The sequence below is a fragment of the Betta splendens genome, chromosome 1 (genome assembly GCF_900634795.4).
Source record: "Betta splendens chromosome 1, fBetSpl5.4, whole genome shotgun sequence".
Taxonomy (NCBI): Eukaryota; Metazoa; Chordata; class Actinopteri; order Anabantiformes; family Osphronemidae; genus Betta; species Betta splendens.
In genome coordinates, this window is record NC_040881.3 from 16546783 (window position 1) to 16561800 (window position 15018).

General features: G+C 48.3%; 1 long non-coding RNA gene across 2 annotated transcripts; it reads left to right on the top strand.

Moving 5' to 3' along the window:
• Positions 1-1147: 1147 nt before the first annotated feature.
• LOC129603948 (uncharacterized) lies at positions 1148-11147 on the top strand. 2 transcript variants are annotated; one of them, XR_008694371.1, is made up of 11 exons: positions 1148-1162; positions 1726-1892; positions 4728-4771; positions 4994-5086; positions 5255-5376; positions 8076-8177; positions 8651-9967; positions 10336-10379; positions 10460-10554; positions 10641-10736; positions 10830-11147. It is a non-coding gene; the product is annotated as an uncharacterized LOC129603948 (long non-coding RNA). The 2 variants fall into 2 exon arrangements; XR_008694370.1 differs by lacking the exons at positions 1148-1162; positions 1726-1892; positions 4728-4771; positions 4994-5086; positions 5255-5376 and adding an exon at positions 7725-7987.
• Positions 11148-15018: the final 3871 nt, after the last annotated feature.

Here is a 15018-nt window from a genome sequence, read left to right on the forward strand (position 1 = left end):
CAAATTTTAAAAATATTCATATTTTTAAAATGGCGACTGCACCGACTGTAAACTCCCGCAGCGCTCCAGCCCTTTTCGGTAGCTGCAGCCTTAAATATTATCGCCTAAGGTTATTTAATTCAGTTCAATCTAAATCTACCGTATAGACACATGGCCATTGTTGGACTTCGCTAACGGATCATTCTGTTGCCATTAAAGTCTCGGGAGTGGAGCAGTGGTTAGCGTCGCAAGCTAAGTAGCGCCCCTGCCAGGATGCTATCTGTTTCTGGTAACAACAAACGCTTGGGCCGACCGAGTCTATATAAGGCGCGCAGTCACGGGGGTTCCCCTTTGGCAGTTGGACACGGACTTTTAGAGACGCAAGCAACGACAGATGGGTAGTGAATTCCGTGTAAATTTTAATATTTATCACTTAAATGGCCCAAGTTGTTTGGAATGAATAAAGGATATATGTACAATACATCTATTGTGAATTTTATCTGTTGGATTTTTTTTTATTTCGTCCACTCTAATACTTTCCGTACTGCACACCGCACTTTTTGAACTTTTTTGTTTCCGTACTACCTGCGCTGTCTGTCCTGTTTTATGTTGCCGCATGCACCGATCAGGGTAGGTTGTGTGGAGAAAGGCGCTTGATTTACTTTTACATTTTCTTGCAGAAAACAGTTTGTTTTGCTGTTTTTGCTGTGCATTATTTGCTGCTCATTATATTACATTACTCGTCATTCTCGTAATAATTTGTTTAGATTTGTTCGGTAATCTTTGGTTTTACCCACGAGGATTAGTTTGGTGACCTGGGGCCCGTTTCAAGAAGGAGGTTTAACAAACTCTGAGTTAAAACGAAACTCTGAGTTGATTTACTCTGAGTTTGCAAACCTGGAGTTTTCGGTTCCAGAACAGCTGAAAAGAGTTGGTTTAAGCAACTCTGAGTTGTCTGACTCAGAGTTAAGCGCGTGCACCGCGACGATACAAAGCCCTGATCAATGGAGTGAAGATATTACGAGTCACCATGGCAACAGGACAACAAAAGACGTCCGGAAATGGATATGATACGTCAAGCATATAACGACTACGAGTCTATAATCCGTAGAAAAAGCAACACGGCTGCAGCCGCGAAAGAGAAAGAATTAGCTTGGAAGACAATAGCTGCTCGAGTCAATGCGTAAGTTTACATTTTAATCATACAGTGTTCAGCGTAACTAAATACTAAATAATTTTAGTATTGTTGTCATTTTTCACTCGTAAAGTAAGGACTTTTTCACTCATCTAAGGCGTTACTTCAGTAATTGCATAAAATACCGACGTTTGTATGAATTAAAAGTGCAGCGTTATGTCTATGCATTTTTAAAATTCCTGTTGTGGTTGATGTGGGATTTGTAAAGTAATGATAATTCAATAATCCAATACGTTTTATGGAGAGCAATTATTACATTAATCTAATTAGGTTTTTAAAAGTTACCCAAAACACGTAATAATATAAGAAATTAATTTCAGTTTTCATGTAGGCACAATCCTGCAGGCATAAAAGAACGTGGCTAAAAATGAAATATAAAAACATAATTCAAACAGGTATAAGGCACCATCATATCATGGGTGTAGACTACCTGACTTTACAATATTTGACATATTAAATAACTAAATAGCATGCAGAGTATAGCAGTGCAGCAGCATTTTCAACATGGCTGTAATGTTTTCACACAGTTAAATCATTTGACTTCTACTCAGCCAACAGAAAGAAGGCAGAGGCTAGAACAACTGGTGGAGGACCTGCACTGACGCATGCAGAGGAGAAGGGCCTCACCCTGAACACTGGAAAGCAGGGGCTAAAGGAATTTCTGGAGGGAGTTCATCAGAACCAGTCACTCCCCAGGATACAAGTGCATTTGTAAAATGTAAGAGGCCTACCTATATATTTGATTTTTTTACATAGCCTACTTTTGATATATTAATTTCTTAGAGTCTGGGTTGGGTTCTTTGTTGGTCTTAACAGATTCTGATGGTAATATATGAATCCTCTTGTCACAACAGAAACCCAGAATGTTGTGAGCATCATACTAAATAAAGCTTAAATTGTGATAAGCAGTATTATAAAGTGTAATATTAATACAGTTTATACACAGCACATGATTTCTGATTTTTGTGTTGCGTAGCCTAAATGATGTAACTTGATCTCCAAGTATACAAGTATACATTATTATCTCCCCTCTGCCCCAGAGTGTGAAAGAACAGCAGGAGGAGGTCAGTCACATTCTGCTGCACAGATGCACACAGTTCAGTGATGTTCAGTAAATGCCAGAGTTCAATTCTGTAAGAGTAATGAGGAACTATGTCATGTAACTCTAAATCTTCTGTATTTTAAGTTACCGGTTATTGAGTTGTATAAACTAAATCTCATGTTATACTTGTACCACAAGATTGAAAAGCCAGATCTAGAAATTGAAATTCCCAAACACAAGCTGGAGATGAGTGTATAGTTAAAGGTGAATTGTATGAATTATTGGAAGAAGAATCATAAAATCTAACAATTGCCTTTGTATTTGTAGGAAATGGAAAAAAAACAAATAAATTATGATTTACATCTATTCAGTTTATTTTATTGGTGGTGATGGTTGATTAAGACATTAAAGCAAATCACATCTGACTGTCCATCCACTCTGCAGATTACCATGATGGAAGGAGTCTTCCTCAGGGTCTTGTATTTGTAGGGCAGGGTGTTGCTCCTCTCTAATAATTGCAATAATGTGGAGAACAACACATGTCCCAATAATGTCACAGGCCTCTTAGGTGTTTCCCTGAGGTGACGTAGGCACTGAAGACGTGCTTTCAACAGGCCTATGGTCATTTCCCCCTGGGCTCTTATTCTGCAGGGCCACATTAAAGCGCTGCTGGGGGCCTGCTTCAGGTTCTGGGTGAGGGGTCAGTAGTGTGGGCTGGCATTAACCCCTATCTCCAGCAGAAAGCTGTCAATCTCTCCTAAAAGAAAGTTCACATTACTTTAGTGCTGCATAGAAGTGTTCCTGTGAGTGTGAGTGCATGCATTGAAATAAGTCTATAGGACATACATGTACTTACCCCAGTGCAGGCTGTTATTTAGGGTTGACTCACTATATATTCATGAATTCACGTTTATGATATGTGCAGCATTACATATGATCTTGGTGATGTAAACAATGTAATGTCAGTTACAGTGACCATTAGAAAGAGTAGTCAGTGTACCTGCACATGTATCAGTTTATTTCAGATCACAGCAAGATATTATTAACTGATCATCATTTTTCAGATTAGCCTCAATGAAACAAATTAATTACCACATACCTGCAATCCTGTGAAACTCCTCTTTAATGGCTCTGAGGAGTTTGTGTGAAGGAAAGCGCTTGAGGTCGAACTTTTCTACATACAATGACTTCACTAACGTGCTCAGCATCTCCAATGTTATAAAGAAAACTAGCGTTTGCAAAAAAAAACCGTAACGCAACGCAAAGAATCTGCTCGGATGTAAAAGCACGGCCACGATGGGTGATGTGTTTGACGTATGGGTGAATAAGATTATTAATATATGTATGGAGTGTGGTGGAAATAAAGAAGTAGATGAGAGAGTTGTCCTTTTGTGCGATTTATTGAAATAATAAAGAAAATAAAAATAATGGGGAAAGCAAATAAAAAGCATGGATGTTGATCTTGCACATCAACAAACCAAAAACCAGCTGGGGAGATCAGTGCACACACCACGAAGGTGTAATGCAAAGAGCCCACGATCCTAAAGTTGCTTCTGCCTTTTAGCTTCTCTGTCCGACTAGGGTGGAATGTCTTTCTAACCCAATCAAATTACACGCACCATCTCCTCCCTGTTGCAGTGTGTGTGAAGATTTTTACTTTCTCACACCTGCATTGCTGACGTCCAACTATCTGTGAGAAAGGAGCACCAAGTCTCAACAGACAGAGACACAACTCCCCGACCTTGGGTTTGGGAGCTAGAGTTGAGAGTCTATCAGGCAGAGACAACCATTGAACAATGTAGGTCAAATGTCAAATGCATACAGTAAGACAAAACATAAGATATTAATTGCAGAACATAAGTCATATATCATATAATAACTGCATAGAAATAAGGAAGAGACATAGAAATAAGGAAGAGACAATTTTTGCCATAACAGGAGTCTCGATAAAAACGGTACCGCTCAAATAAATATGCACTGCGATATGACACAAAATTAACTCGTGGCTTTAAAATCCTCTCGCGGCGTAAATTCAATGCCGTGTGAATTAATACATCGTCCTCATCTACAGGATCCTCTAGAAACGGACATTTTGGTCTCTGCGCAAAGGAAACAGGTGAAATCTATGAATGTACTGAAAGATTAAACGAGGCATTTAAACACTGTTCACTTTAAAGAGGGGCGGAGACCGAAGGAAACTCTGGGTTTCCCGAATAAAACCTGCTCGCGACCAGGTTTGGTTCACAGAGTAAGTTGCCATTGTAACTGACTCTGGGTTTCGGTTACCTCGCTTCTTGAAACGGGCTTAAACTTACCCCGCTTTACGGGTTTAAGTAACCTCGCTTTCTGAAACCGAAAACTCAGAGTTTTCCTTATTCCGGGGTTAACAAACTCAGAGTTTCCACAAAACCACCTTCTTGAAACGGGCCCCTGAGCTCCTCGTGTTGGCATGTTAGCAAATTTGTGTTTTGTTGTATTGTAGCAATTTTGTTTATCTGTCAATTTATTCAGGGGAGCTGTGCAGTGCAGACACAGAAACCTACATCTACATGCAGGTATGGGTTTTGTTATTTCATTGTTTTAGACTATGCTCACCACCTTGTTTAAGCACCTCATCTTTTTGCTTGTATGGCTGCCGTGTGGCGCCAACTTTGTAAATTATGTTTAGCAAGTTTTGCTGGCTGGGCTCTCACGTTGCCGCATGCACCGATGAGGGGGGGCTGTGCAGTGCAGACACGGAAACATACATCTACATGTTTGTTATTTGTTTCCTGCAGGCCAATAAGACGAGAAGATAAAAGTCCAAGCTGGCTTCAGTAGTTTCGTACGGTCAGGGAGAGAGGCTGCAATGAAAAGCGTTACACTAACGGGTGATTGTTTCATATTTTCGTCTGTTTTTGATGCGCGTGACCGACATTTATAGCGTTGTAGCCCGGACTTTGCTGTTTATTATAGACACGCCTAAAATCAGATTAATTTACATTGAATTCGTGGGTAACCTCCCCATTTTCTTTTGCTATTTCATCCTTACTCATCAGGTTCACTGAAGAAATGGAACTGATGGTCACACAGATTTATGGAGGCACACATCCAAACCTAGATTGGACCTCCAGGAGAGACGAGTGTGGCCACTGGGACGTGCACATTTATGGACTTAAAGGTGAATATTGTGCAGTGTTGCCAGATGGGGAAATAAGAATAAGAAAACCTCTAATAGTCCCGCAGTGGGGAAATTACTTCTCAAAACAGCAGTACAGATGAGCGAGAATACAGGTACAGAACAGTTTGTGTTGGCACAGTACAAAGCAGTACAGTACAGTTAGAGGGAGTATGAGGTCATTGCAGGGTTATTGCACGGTAATGGGTATAAGATTTGTACCGGTAACATTATACATGATTGTTCACAGATTTACACAAATATTGTGCAGAGCAGGTTGCTATATAAACCACTGATGCAGCGGGTGAGTGACTGTAGTGGGACGTGGTCAACAGTTCTGATTATACAGTCTGACAGCAGCAGGTAGGAAGGATCTACGATATCTCTCCTTCACACAGCGAGGGTGGATCAGTCTGCTACTGAAGCTGCTCTCCAGAGCAGACAGTGAGTCCTCCAGTGGGTGAGAGACCTGGTCCATGATGGATGTCAGTTTAGCCAGGACCCTTCTCTCACCCACCTCCTGCACCGTGTCCAGAGTGCAGCCCAGGACAGAGCTGGACTTTCTGATGATCCTGTCCAGTCTCTTCCTGTCCCTCGCTGTGATGCTGCTGCCCCAGCAGACCACACCGTACAGGACGGCTGATGCCACCACAGAGTCATAGAAGGTCTTCAGGAGTGGCCCCTTCACTCCAAAAGACCGCAGTCTCCTCAGCAGGTAGAGTCTGCTCTGACCCTTCCTGTACAGTGCATCCGTGTTATGAGTCCAGTCCAGTTTATTGTTCAGATGCACTCCCAGGTACTTGTAAGAGTCCACTCTCAATGTCCCTTCCCTGGATGTGCATCGGTGGGATGACAGCAGGCTGCTGTCTGCGGAAATCCACCACCATCTCCTTCGTTTTCCCTACATTGATCAGGAGGTGGTTCCGCTGGCACCAGTCCACAAAGTTCTGAGTGAGTCCTCTGTACTCTGCGTCGTCATCATCGGTGATCAGTCCGACGATCGCAGAGTCGTCAGAGAACTTCTGCAGAACACAGCTGTCCGTGTTGTGTCTGAAGTTTGCCGTGTAGAGGGTGAAGAGGAAGGGGGCCAGTACAGTCCCCTGTGGGGCCCCCACACTGCAGGTCAGCGTGTCAGACACACAGTCCCTGGCTCTCACAAACTGAGGCCTGTTTGTGAGATAGTCCATAACCCACTCCGTCAGATGAAGGTCAACACCAGCCTCCTCCAGTTTGTGTTTCAGAAGCACCGGCTGGATGGTGTTGAAGGCACTGGAGAAGTCAAAGAACATGATCCTCACAGTGCTGCCGGGCTTCTCTAGGTGAGAAAGAGCTCGATGTAGGAGGAAGACGACGGCGTCGTCTGCTCCTATGCCTGCTCCTATGCCGTGTCGGGTAGGCGAACTGCAGTGGGTCCAGGTAGGTTCCAGGTTCCAGGACCCCAGTTCCAGCTCAGGTCCCCCTCAGCCTGTGGGTGTGGAGCTTTGAAGCCTGAGATGGTTTTCAGGCTCCTCCACACCTCACTCACATTGTTCTGCTGCAGCTGCTCCTCCATCTTCCTCCTGTAGCTGGACTTCCCCTCACGGATTTTCCTCCTCAGCTCCTTCTGCACCCTCCTCAGCTCCTCCCTGTCCCCTGATTTAAATGCTCTCTTCTTCTCCTTTAGCAGAGCTTTAATATCAGGGGTGACCCATGGCTTGCTGTTGGTGAAACACCGAACCCGCCTGGTGGGAACAGTGTTTTCACAGCAGAAGTTTATGTAGTCCGTTACACAGTCTGTTATTGCGTTAATGTCCTCCCCATGTGGGTCGCAGAGCTCCGTCCACACAGTGGTGTTAAAACAGTCCCTGAGAGCCTCCTCGCTCTCAGCTGTCCACCTCTTCACTGTGCGGGGCACCACCGGCTGCCTGTGTACAACAGGTTTATACACAGGCAGGAGATGCAGGATGTTGTGGTCAGCTCTGCCCAGCGGTGGGAGGGAGGATGCAGCGTAGGCCTCTTTGGTGTTGGCATAGAATAAGTCCAGTGTTTTATTGTCTCTGGTGGGGCAGGTCACATACTGGGTGTATGTAGGCAGAGCAGCTGAAGGAGGTGCATGGTTAAAGTCCCCAGAGATCAGGAAGAGGGCCTGTGGGTGCTGTGTTTGCAGCCTGCTGGTGACTGAGAGCAGGGTCTCAGAAGCTGTGTCAGCGTTAGCGGAGGGTGGGACGTACACAGCAATTATTATAACGTGTGTGAACTCCCGTGGCAGGTAGAATGGCCTCATGCCCACCGCTAACAGCTCAAGGGCAAAGAGCCCAAGCCTTTAGATATACTGCAAATGGTTGAAGAACAGGTTGCTGAGATATGATTAGATAAAGACTTTACAATAATATACAACACTGGAAGCGGCGAAATCAAGCGGAAATAATGAGACGAAGAAAATACACCATGGGGAATTATTTTATTTACAAAAAACAACTTTTCACAGTATGTTGGGGCTAGCAGAAAAGTTAGCTGCCCCTGGCAACCGTAGTGTCAGTAGTGAAGGACTTCCTCGCTGTCTCCAACGTCTGCGTCTCTCCTGCGTTTTCACGCACGTCCGTGCATGTGCATAAATGCCATGGAAACCGCTGACGTTAGTCTCTTCAGGCTTTGACTCCACAAGTTCACGAGTGGACTAAGAGGCACTGATAACAAAACCATCTGTGTTGTGATCTTTGCAGGCGAAATGGGTCGTCATTTGCCCCAGGGCCTTGTGAAGCTCTGGAGTCGCTTCAAGCGTTGGAGAAACCGGAGGATCCAGCCGGAGCAGCCGGTGGGCGAAGGTAAGCGGTTCCTCCTAGCATCTTAACTAGTGTGTACAGTCTGACGATCAACGATTTAAACACTGAATTAAAGGTTAAATAATACAAATTGCTAAGTGTAATAGCAGTTGAATGTTTACAAAGGTGGAAACGTTGCCATTTTGTTTTGAGGGTACAGTTTTCCCCATGTATCGTTTAACATTTGCTAAAAATAAAGATGGCGCCTTTGCGCCAGTTCTTGAGCACCAAGTTAAAAGTAGCTTAAATAGGCTCTATTAAAACTTTAGCTTTTTACAGAGTGCTATGCTTTTCTTACAGCATTAACAGACCAGCGTTCACAGGAAGCTGCAGCATTTGTGTTTTTTTGACTTTCTAGGAGAGGCTGTTTAGTAAATTAAATATAAATTAAATGACAACCCCACAGCTTGCTCTGCAGCTTCACATGTCTCCTGTTGTACAGTGTGTGACTGTTTTTCTGTTCTATTTACTTCCAGGTGGTCCAGATGGGCCTAACGGCGTCCACGTCCATCCTTCACCCACTCCTCAGGTGGGTGACTCATACACACCCCATCCACCTTCTCCTCCACGCTCTCTTGTTTTTTGGTCTGCTGGTCCTTCTGTTTCCCCTTCACCCCCTCCTGTTCCTTGTTGCTTTGATGTTCTTGCTTTTTCTCCTTCACCCTGTCCTACTCCTTCTTTTTCTTCTTCTTCTTTCTCACTCTCTTCTGCTTCCTCTGGTACTTGGTGCTCTGACATCTTTCCCTTTTCTCCTTACCCTTCTCCTACTCCTTCTTCTTCTTCTTCCTCACTCTCTTCTGCTCACTCTGCTTCTCTGTGCTCTCCTCCTCACTCTCTCATCTCCTTTTTCTTCTCCCTCGCCCTCCTCTGCTTACTCTGGTACTTGTTGCTCTGCTGTCCTTCCCTTTTCTCCTTCACCCTCTGCTGTTCCTAGTTGTTCTGCTGTCTTTCCTTTTTGTCCTTCACCCTCTCCTACTCCTTCTTCTTCTTCCTCACCCTCTTCTGCTTACTCTTGTCTTTGTTGCTCTGATGCCCTTCCTTTGTCCCCTTTACCCTCTCCTGTGACGGAGAGAGTGAAGGAGCTCATCCAGCAGCTCATCTTCCAGGAGAGGTAAGGAAGACAGTGATGAGGAGGGGGCTGCTCTTGGAAGACTCAACTGTGGGACACTGTTTCCTACAGTGAAACCAGTCTTGGATTTGACCCCAGGGCACCTTTTTTGTAGTTTTATCTCTATACCATAAGTTTAAATGTTCATTCCAACTTTGAGAACTAGCCTTTGCGTCTGGCTGGGCAGTTTTCAGGTCCCCGGCAGCGTCTGGCGCTGGGACCTTTCTTTCTTTCCTGGATGAACACAAGTTTAAATGTTAATTTTTACCCTGAGAACTAGCCTTTGCGTCTGGCTGGGCGGTTCTCAGGTCCCAGGTAGCGTCTGGCACCTGGGCCAGTTTTTGCTGTTTTTTATATTTTAGCATGGCGGTTGGATGGACTTTTCTTTCACCCTGAAGGCTGAGTTCAGCGCCTGGCAGGGCCGTCGATCCCCCCATGCAAGTTGCCCTAGCGTCTGGCGGGGTAGCTATTATGTTTCCTCCACAGCGATAGAAGGTCAGCTCAGTCACAGTGGCACTGGGGACACATGTCGTCTCCCACTGAAGCTCCTCGGTGGCAGATGACTGCAGTGTCAGGTGTTATGGAGGAGACACATGGCTGTCTGCAGTCCACATCCTGCTCCACACTACAGGGAGCAGTGACTGACGGCTACTGACCATTACGTCTGTCTTTCCAGTGGACAAAGGTGAGTACAAGATTTGGTTTGGTTGACAGTTTCAAAGGAAGTAGTTGAATAGAAATATATTTATATTTATTATGTTAAATTTTATGTGAGATTAAATATGAATGAGTTTTTTATTACATGTAGGCTTAATTAAATGAGGAGAGGAGGTTGGAGGCCAACAGCAAACCAGAATCAGCTCCTGCTGAATGTAAATTATTCATTGATCTGTTGTTTTTGCAGAATAATTGTTATATTCAGTCATTTGCTATTGTGGTCTTATTAGTCCAACAATTGATTTTAAAGAGAGTAGTTGAGTAGAAATAAATATGTTTGTATTACATTGAAATTTAAAGTGATCCTAAAAATTAATCATCTTTCTTCACATTTAGGTTTATTAGGAGAAGGAGACGAGGGAACCAGGAGATGAGCAACGGTGAATTCAACTACAATGTTCTTCAAGTATTTCTCTGATCTATTTACTCACTCTGTGTTCTAATGCTTTCACTTTACCAGAGACAACCAATCTGGACCAAGAGCCGGCATTCCAAGCAGCCCGGACCTAAGCTGTCAAACCGATCGCAGGAACCACAGCTGCACAATTACGTTCAGTAAGAATGACACGTCCTAGCTTATTCGTAGTCTGTACTTTACTTCATTGCTCCTGAAGCCAATGTTTTCATTTTGGTTGCGACAGGTGCAGCTGTGGAGGCTGGAGAATTGTGACAACAGAGACCATAGGACCACCTGGAGAGAAGTTGTCACCTGTGTCTATGGAGGCTCAATGCAATAAGTAATTTACCTGAGTAGTAAAGTTGTGGTAAGCTTAACATCACAATGCAGACTTGTATGTTAACAACACATCTGTTTATGATGTTTCTTCTAGCATCCTGCAGCTCTTCGCTCTCTCCAGCCTCTGGTCCAGACAGAGGGGAGCCTCCCAGTCCTAATCACATAGAGGAAGTGTCTTTATCACTGCTTTCTCTGTGCTGCTGGGTTTGGGAGACTCTTCACATAACCAGTGGTGTTGGCCTCCATCTGTAAACAGAAGACGGTCAAGACAAGTGGTTGTCATAAATACTGTGTGTGTGTGTATATATATATATATATATATATATATATATATATATATATATATATATATATATATATATATATATATATATAATGTCATCAAGAAAATAAAAGAACTGCTTTGTCTGAAGATGCTGTAGATTATTTCTTTGTGTTCTACAGTGTATACCTACTTACCATTTAGTACTGTAAATCTGAGCGCTGTGGTGAAAACTACAGAGTGTTACCTTTATAAAGAAAGAATAACAAATAAGAATAAGAAAACCTTTAATAGTCCCGCAGTGGGGAAATTACCTCTCACAACAGCAGTACAGATGAGCAAGAATACAGGTACAGAACAGTTTGTGTTGGCACAGTACAAAGCAGTACAGTACAGTTAGAGTGAGTATGAGGTCATTGCAGGGTTATTGCACAGTAATGGGTATAAGATTTGTACCGGTAACAATATACATGATTGTTCACAGATTTACACAAATATTGTGCAGAGCAGGTTGCTATATAAACCACTGATGCAGTGGGTGAGTGACTGTGGTGGGATGTGGTCAACAGTTCTGATTGTACAGTCTGACAGCAGCAGGTAGGAAGGATCTACGATATCTCTCCTTCACACAGCGAGGGTGGATCAGTCTGCTACTGAAGCTGCTATCCAGAGCAGACAGTGAGTCCTCCAGTGGGTGAGAGACCTGCGACGGGAGCGACCCCCTCCTGGAGGTCGGCAGGAACTATGACGGGAGCGACCCCCTCCTGGAGGTCGGCAGGAACTATGACGGGAGCGACCCCCTCCTGGAGGTCGGCAGGAACTATGACGGGCGCGACCCCCTCCTGGGGATCCGCAGGAACTGCGGCTGGCGCGACCTCCTCCTGGAGGCGCGCAGGAACTGCGGCTGGCGCGACCTCCTCCTGGAGGCGCGCAGGAACTGCGGCTGGCGCGACCTCCTCCTGGAGGCGCGCAGGAACTGCGGCTGGCGCGACCTCCTCCTGGAGGCGCGCAGGAACTGCGGCTGGCGCGACCTCCTCCTGGAGGCGCCAGAAACTGCGGCTGGCGCGACCTCCTCCTGGAGGCGCGCAGGAACTGCGGCTGGCGCGACCTCCTCCTGGAGCGCGCAGGAACTGCGGCTGGCGGCACCTCCTCCTGGAGGCGCGCAGGAACTGCGGCTGGCCGACCTCCTCCGGAGGCGCGCAGGAACTGCGGCTGGCGCGACCTCCTCCTGGAGGCGCGCAGGAACTGCGGCTGGCGCGACCTCCTCCTGGAGGCGCGCAGAACTGCGGCTGGCGCGACCTCCTCCTGGAGGCGCGCAGGAACTGCGGCTGGCGCGACCTCCTCCTGGAGGCGCGCAGGAACTGCGGCTGACGCGACCTCCTCCTGGAGGCGCGCAGGAACTGCGGCTGACGCGACCTCCTCCTGGAGGTGCGCAGGAACTACGGCTAGCGCGACCTCCTCCTGGAGGTGCGCAGGAACTGCCACTGGCGCGACCTCCTGGAGGTGCGCAGGAACTGCAGGTGCTGCCTCCTCCTGGAGGCCGGCGGGCGCTGCGGCTCCAAGGGTGACGGGGACTGGAACGACCGCTACAGGGCCGACAGGAACGGGGACTGGAACGACCGCTACAGGGCCGACAGGAACGGGGTCAGAGACAGGGGTGACCTCTACTTGGCCTACGGGAACGCCCTCAACTTGGCCTACGGGAACGCCCTCAACTTGGCCTACGGGAACGCCCTCTACTTGGCCTACGGGAACGCCCTCAACTTGGTCGACAGGGACAGGAGCTGGAACGACCTCAACTTGGTCGACAGGGACAGGAACTGGAACGACCTCAACTTGGTCGACAGGGACAGGAACTGGAACGACCTCAACTTGGTCGACAGGGACAGGAACTGGAACGACCTCAACATGGCCGACAGGAACGGAACTGGAACGACCTCAACTTGGTCGACAGGGACAGGAACTGGAACGACCTCAACATGGCCGACAGGAACAGGAACTGGAACGACCTCAACTTGGTCGACAGGGACAGGAACTGGAACGACCTCAACATGGCCGACAGGAACAGGAACTGGAACGACCTCAACTTGGTCGACAGGGACAGGAACTGGAACGACCTCACATGGCCGACAGGAACTGGAACGACCTCAACATGGCCGACAAGAACTGGAACGACCTCAACATGGCCGACAGGAACTGGAACGACCTCAACATGGCCGACAGGAACTGGAACGACCTCAACATGGCCGACAGGAACTGGAACGACCGCAACATGGCCGACAGGAACTGGAACGACCTCAACATGGCCGACAGGAACTGGAACGGCCTCTGCTTGGCCGACAGGAACTGGAACGGCCTCTGCTTGGCCGACAGGAACTAGAACGGCGTCCTCCTCTGAGGAGCCGACAGGAACTGGAACTAGAACGGCCTCAATATGGCCGACGGGAACAGGAACGGCGTCCTCCTCTGAGGAGCCGACAGGAACTAGAACGGCGTCCTCCTCTGAGGAGCCGACAGGAACTAGAACGGCGTCCTCCTCTGAGGAGCCGACAGGAACTAGAACGGCCGCAACATGGCCGACAGGGACTGGAACGGCCGCAACATGGCCGACAGGGACTGGAACGGCCGCAACATGGCCGACAGGGACTGGAACGGCGTCAACTCCGGAGCTGGCATGACAACTTACGGCTGCCGAGCTCGACGGGGAAGACGTCGGGCCTGATTGGGTGGGGTTAACAATCGTCAGACGGGCGGTGCCCTCGGGGACAAGGACGGAACTGGGGTCTGGGCAACACACGACTGATCTGGGGTCTGGGCGACACACGGCTGAGCTGGGGTCTGGGCGACACACGGCTGATCTGGGGTCTGGGCGACACACGGCTGATCTGGGGTCTGGGCGACACACGGCTGATCTGGGGTCTGGGCGACACACGGCTGATCTGGGGTCTGGACTAGGTTCGACTGGGCTGGGGCCTGGAGACGACAGGGCTGCACCGGGGCATGAGTAACACACGGCTGAACTGGGGTCTGGACTAGGTTCGACTGGGCTGGGGCCTGGAGACGACAGGGCTGCACCGGGGCATGAGTAACACACGGCTGAACTGGGGTCTGGGCAGCGCGCGGCTGATCTGGAGACTGAGCAGCGCGCGGCTGATCTGGAGACTGAGCAGCGCGCGGCTGAACTGGAGGTTGAGCAGCGCGCGGCTGACTTGGAGACTGAGCAGCGCGCGGCTGACTTGGAGACTGAGCAGCGCGCGGCTGAACTGGAAACTGAGCAGCGCGCGGCTGAACTGGAAACTGAGCAGCGCGCGGCTGAACTGGAAACTGAGCAGCGCGCGGCTGAACTGGAGCAGCGCGCGGCTGACTGGAGCTGAGCAGCGCGCGGCTGACTTGGAGACTGAGCAGCGCGCGGCTGACTGGAGACTGAGCAGCGCGCGGCTGACTTGGAGACTGAGCAGCGCGCGGCTGAACTGGAGACTGAGCAGCGCGCGGCTGAACTGGAGACTGAGCAGCGCGCGGCTGAACTGGAGACTGAGGGCCGCGTGAGAGCAGGAAATCCTCCCAGGGAAACAACCATGGAGCTGGGCAGGTTGGTGTAGGCACGACGATCCGACGGGGCGGGGAGAAGGAAACCGAAACCATCGGCGGTGCGACTGGCGCTGGCGTGGTACAGAGCGCGTCGCTTAACTCGTCAAACTTCGCGCACAGTCGCTCGTAGAGGCGATGAACGCTGGGGTGATCTAACGCGGTGTCATCGTCCTCCAGCGTCACTATTGCCACCTCTACGGCGCTGCGCTGATCCTCCGAGTTACTAGCCCGTCGGTAATCCTCCGCAAGGATCTTGAAATACTTATGTAGGTCGCTGGGTAGCTCGGCGCAGGTAAACTCCATACTTCCGCGGGAGAGTTATATTTGCCGTAAAAAAAACAAGGGAAAAACAGTCACTGACCTGACCGGAGGCTAAGTGCTGGCTGGGTCCAAGTGTGGCCAGATTGTTCTGTCAGGGACTCGGGCAGGCGGC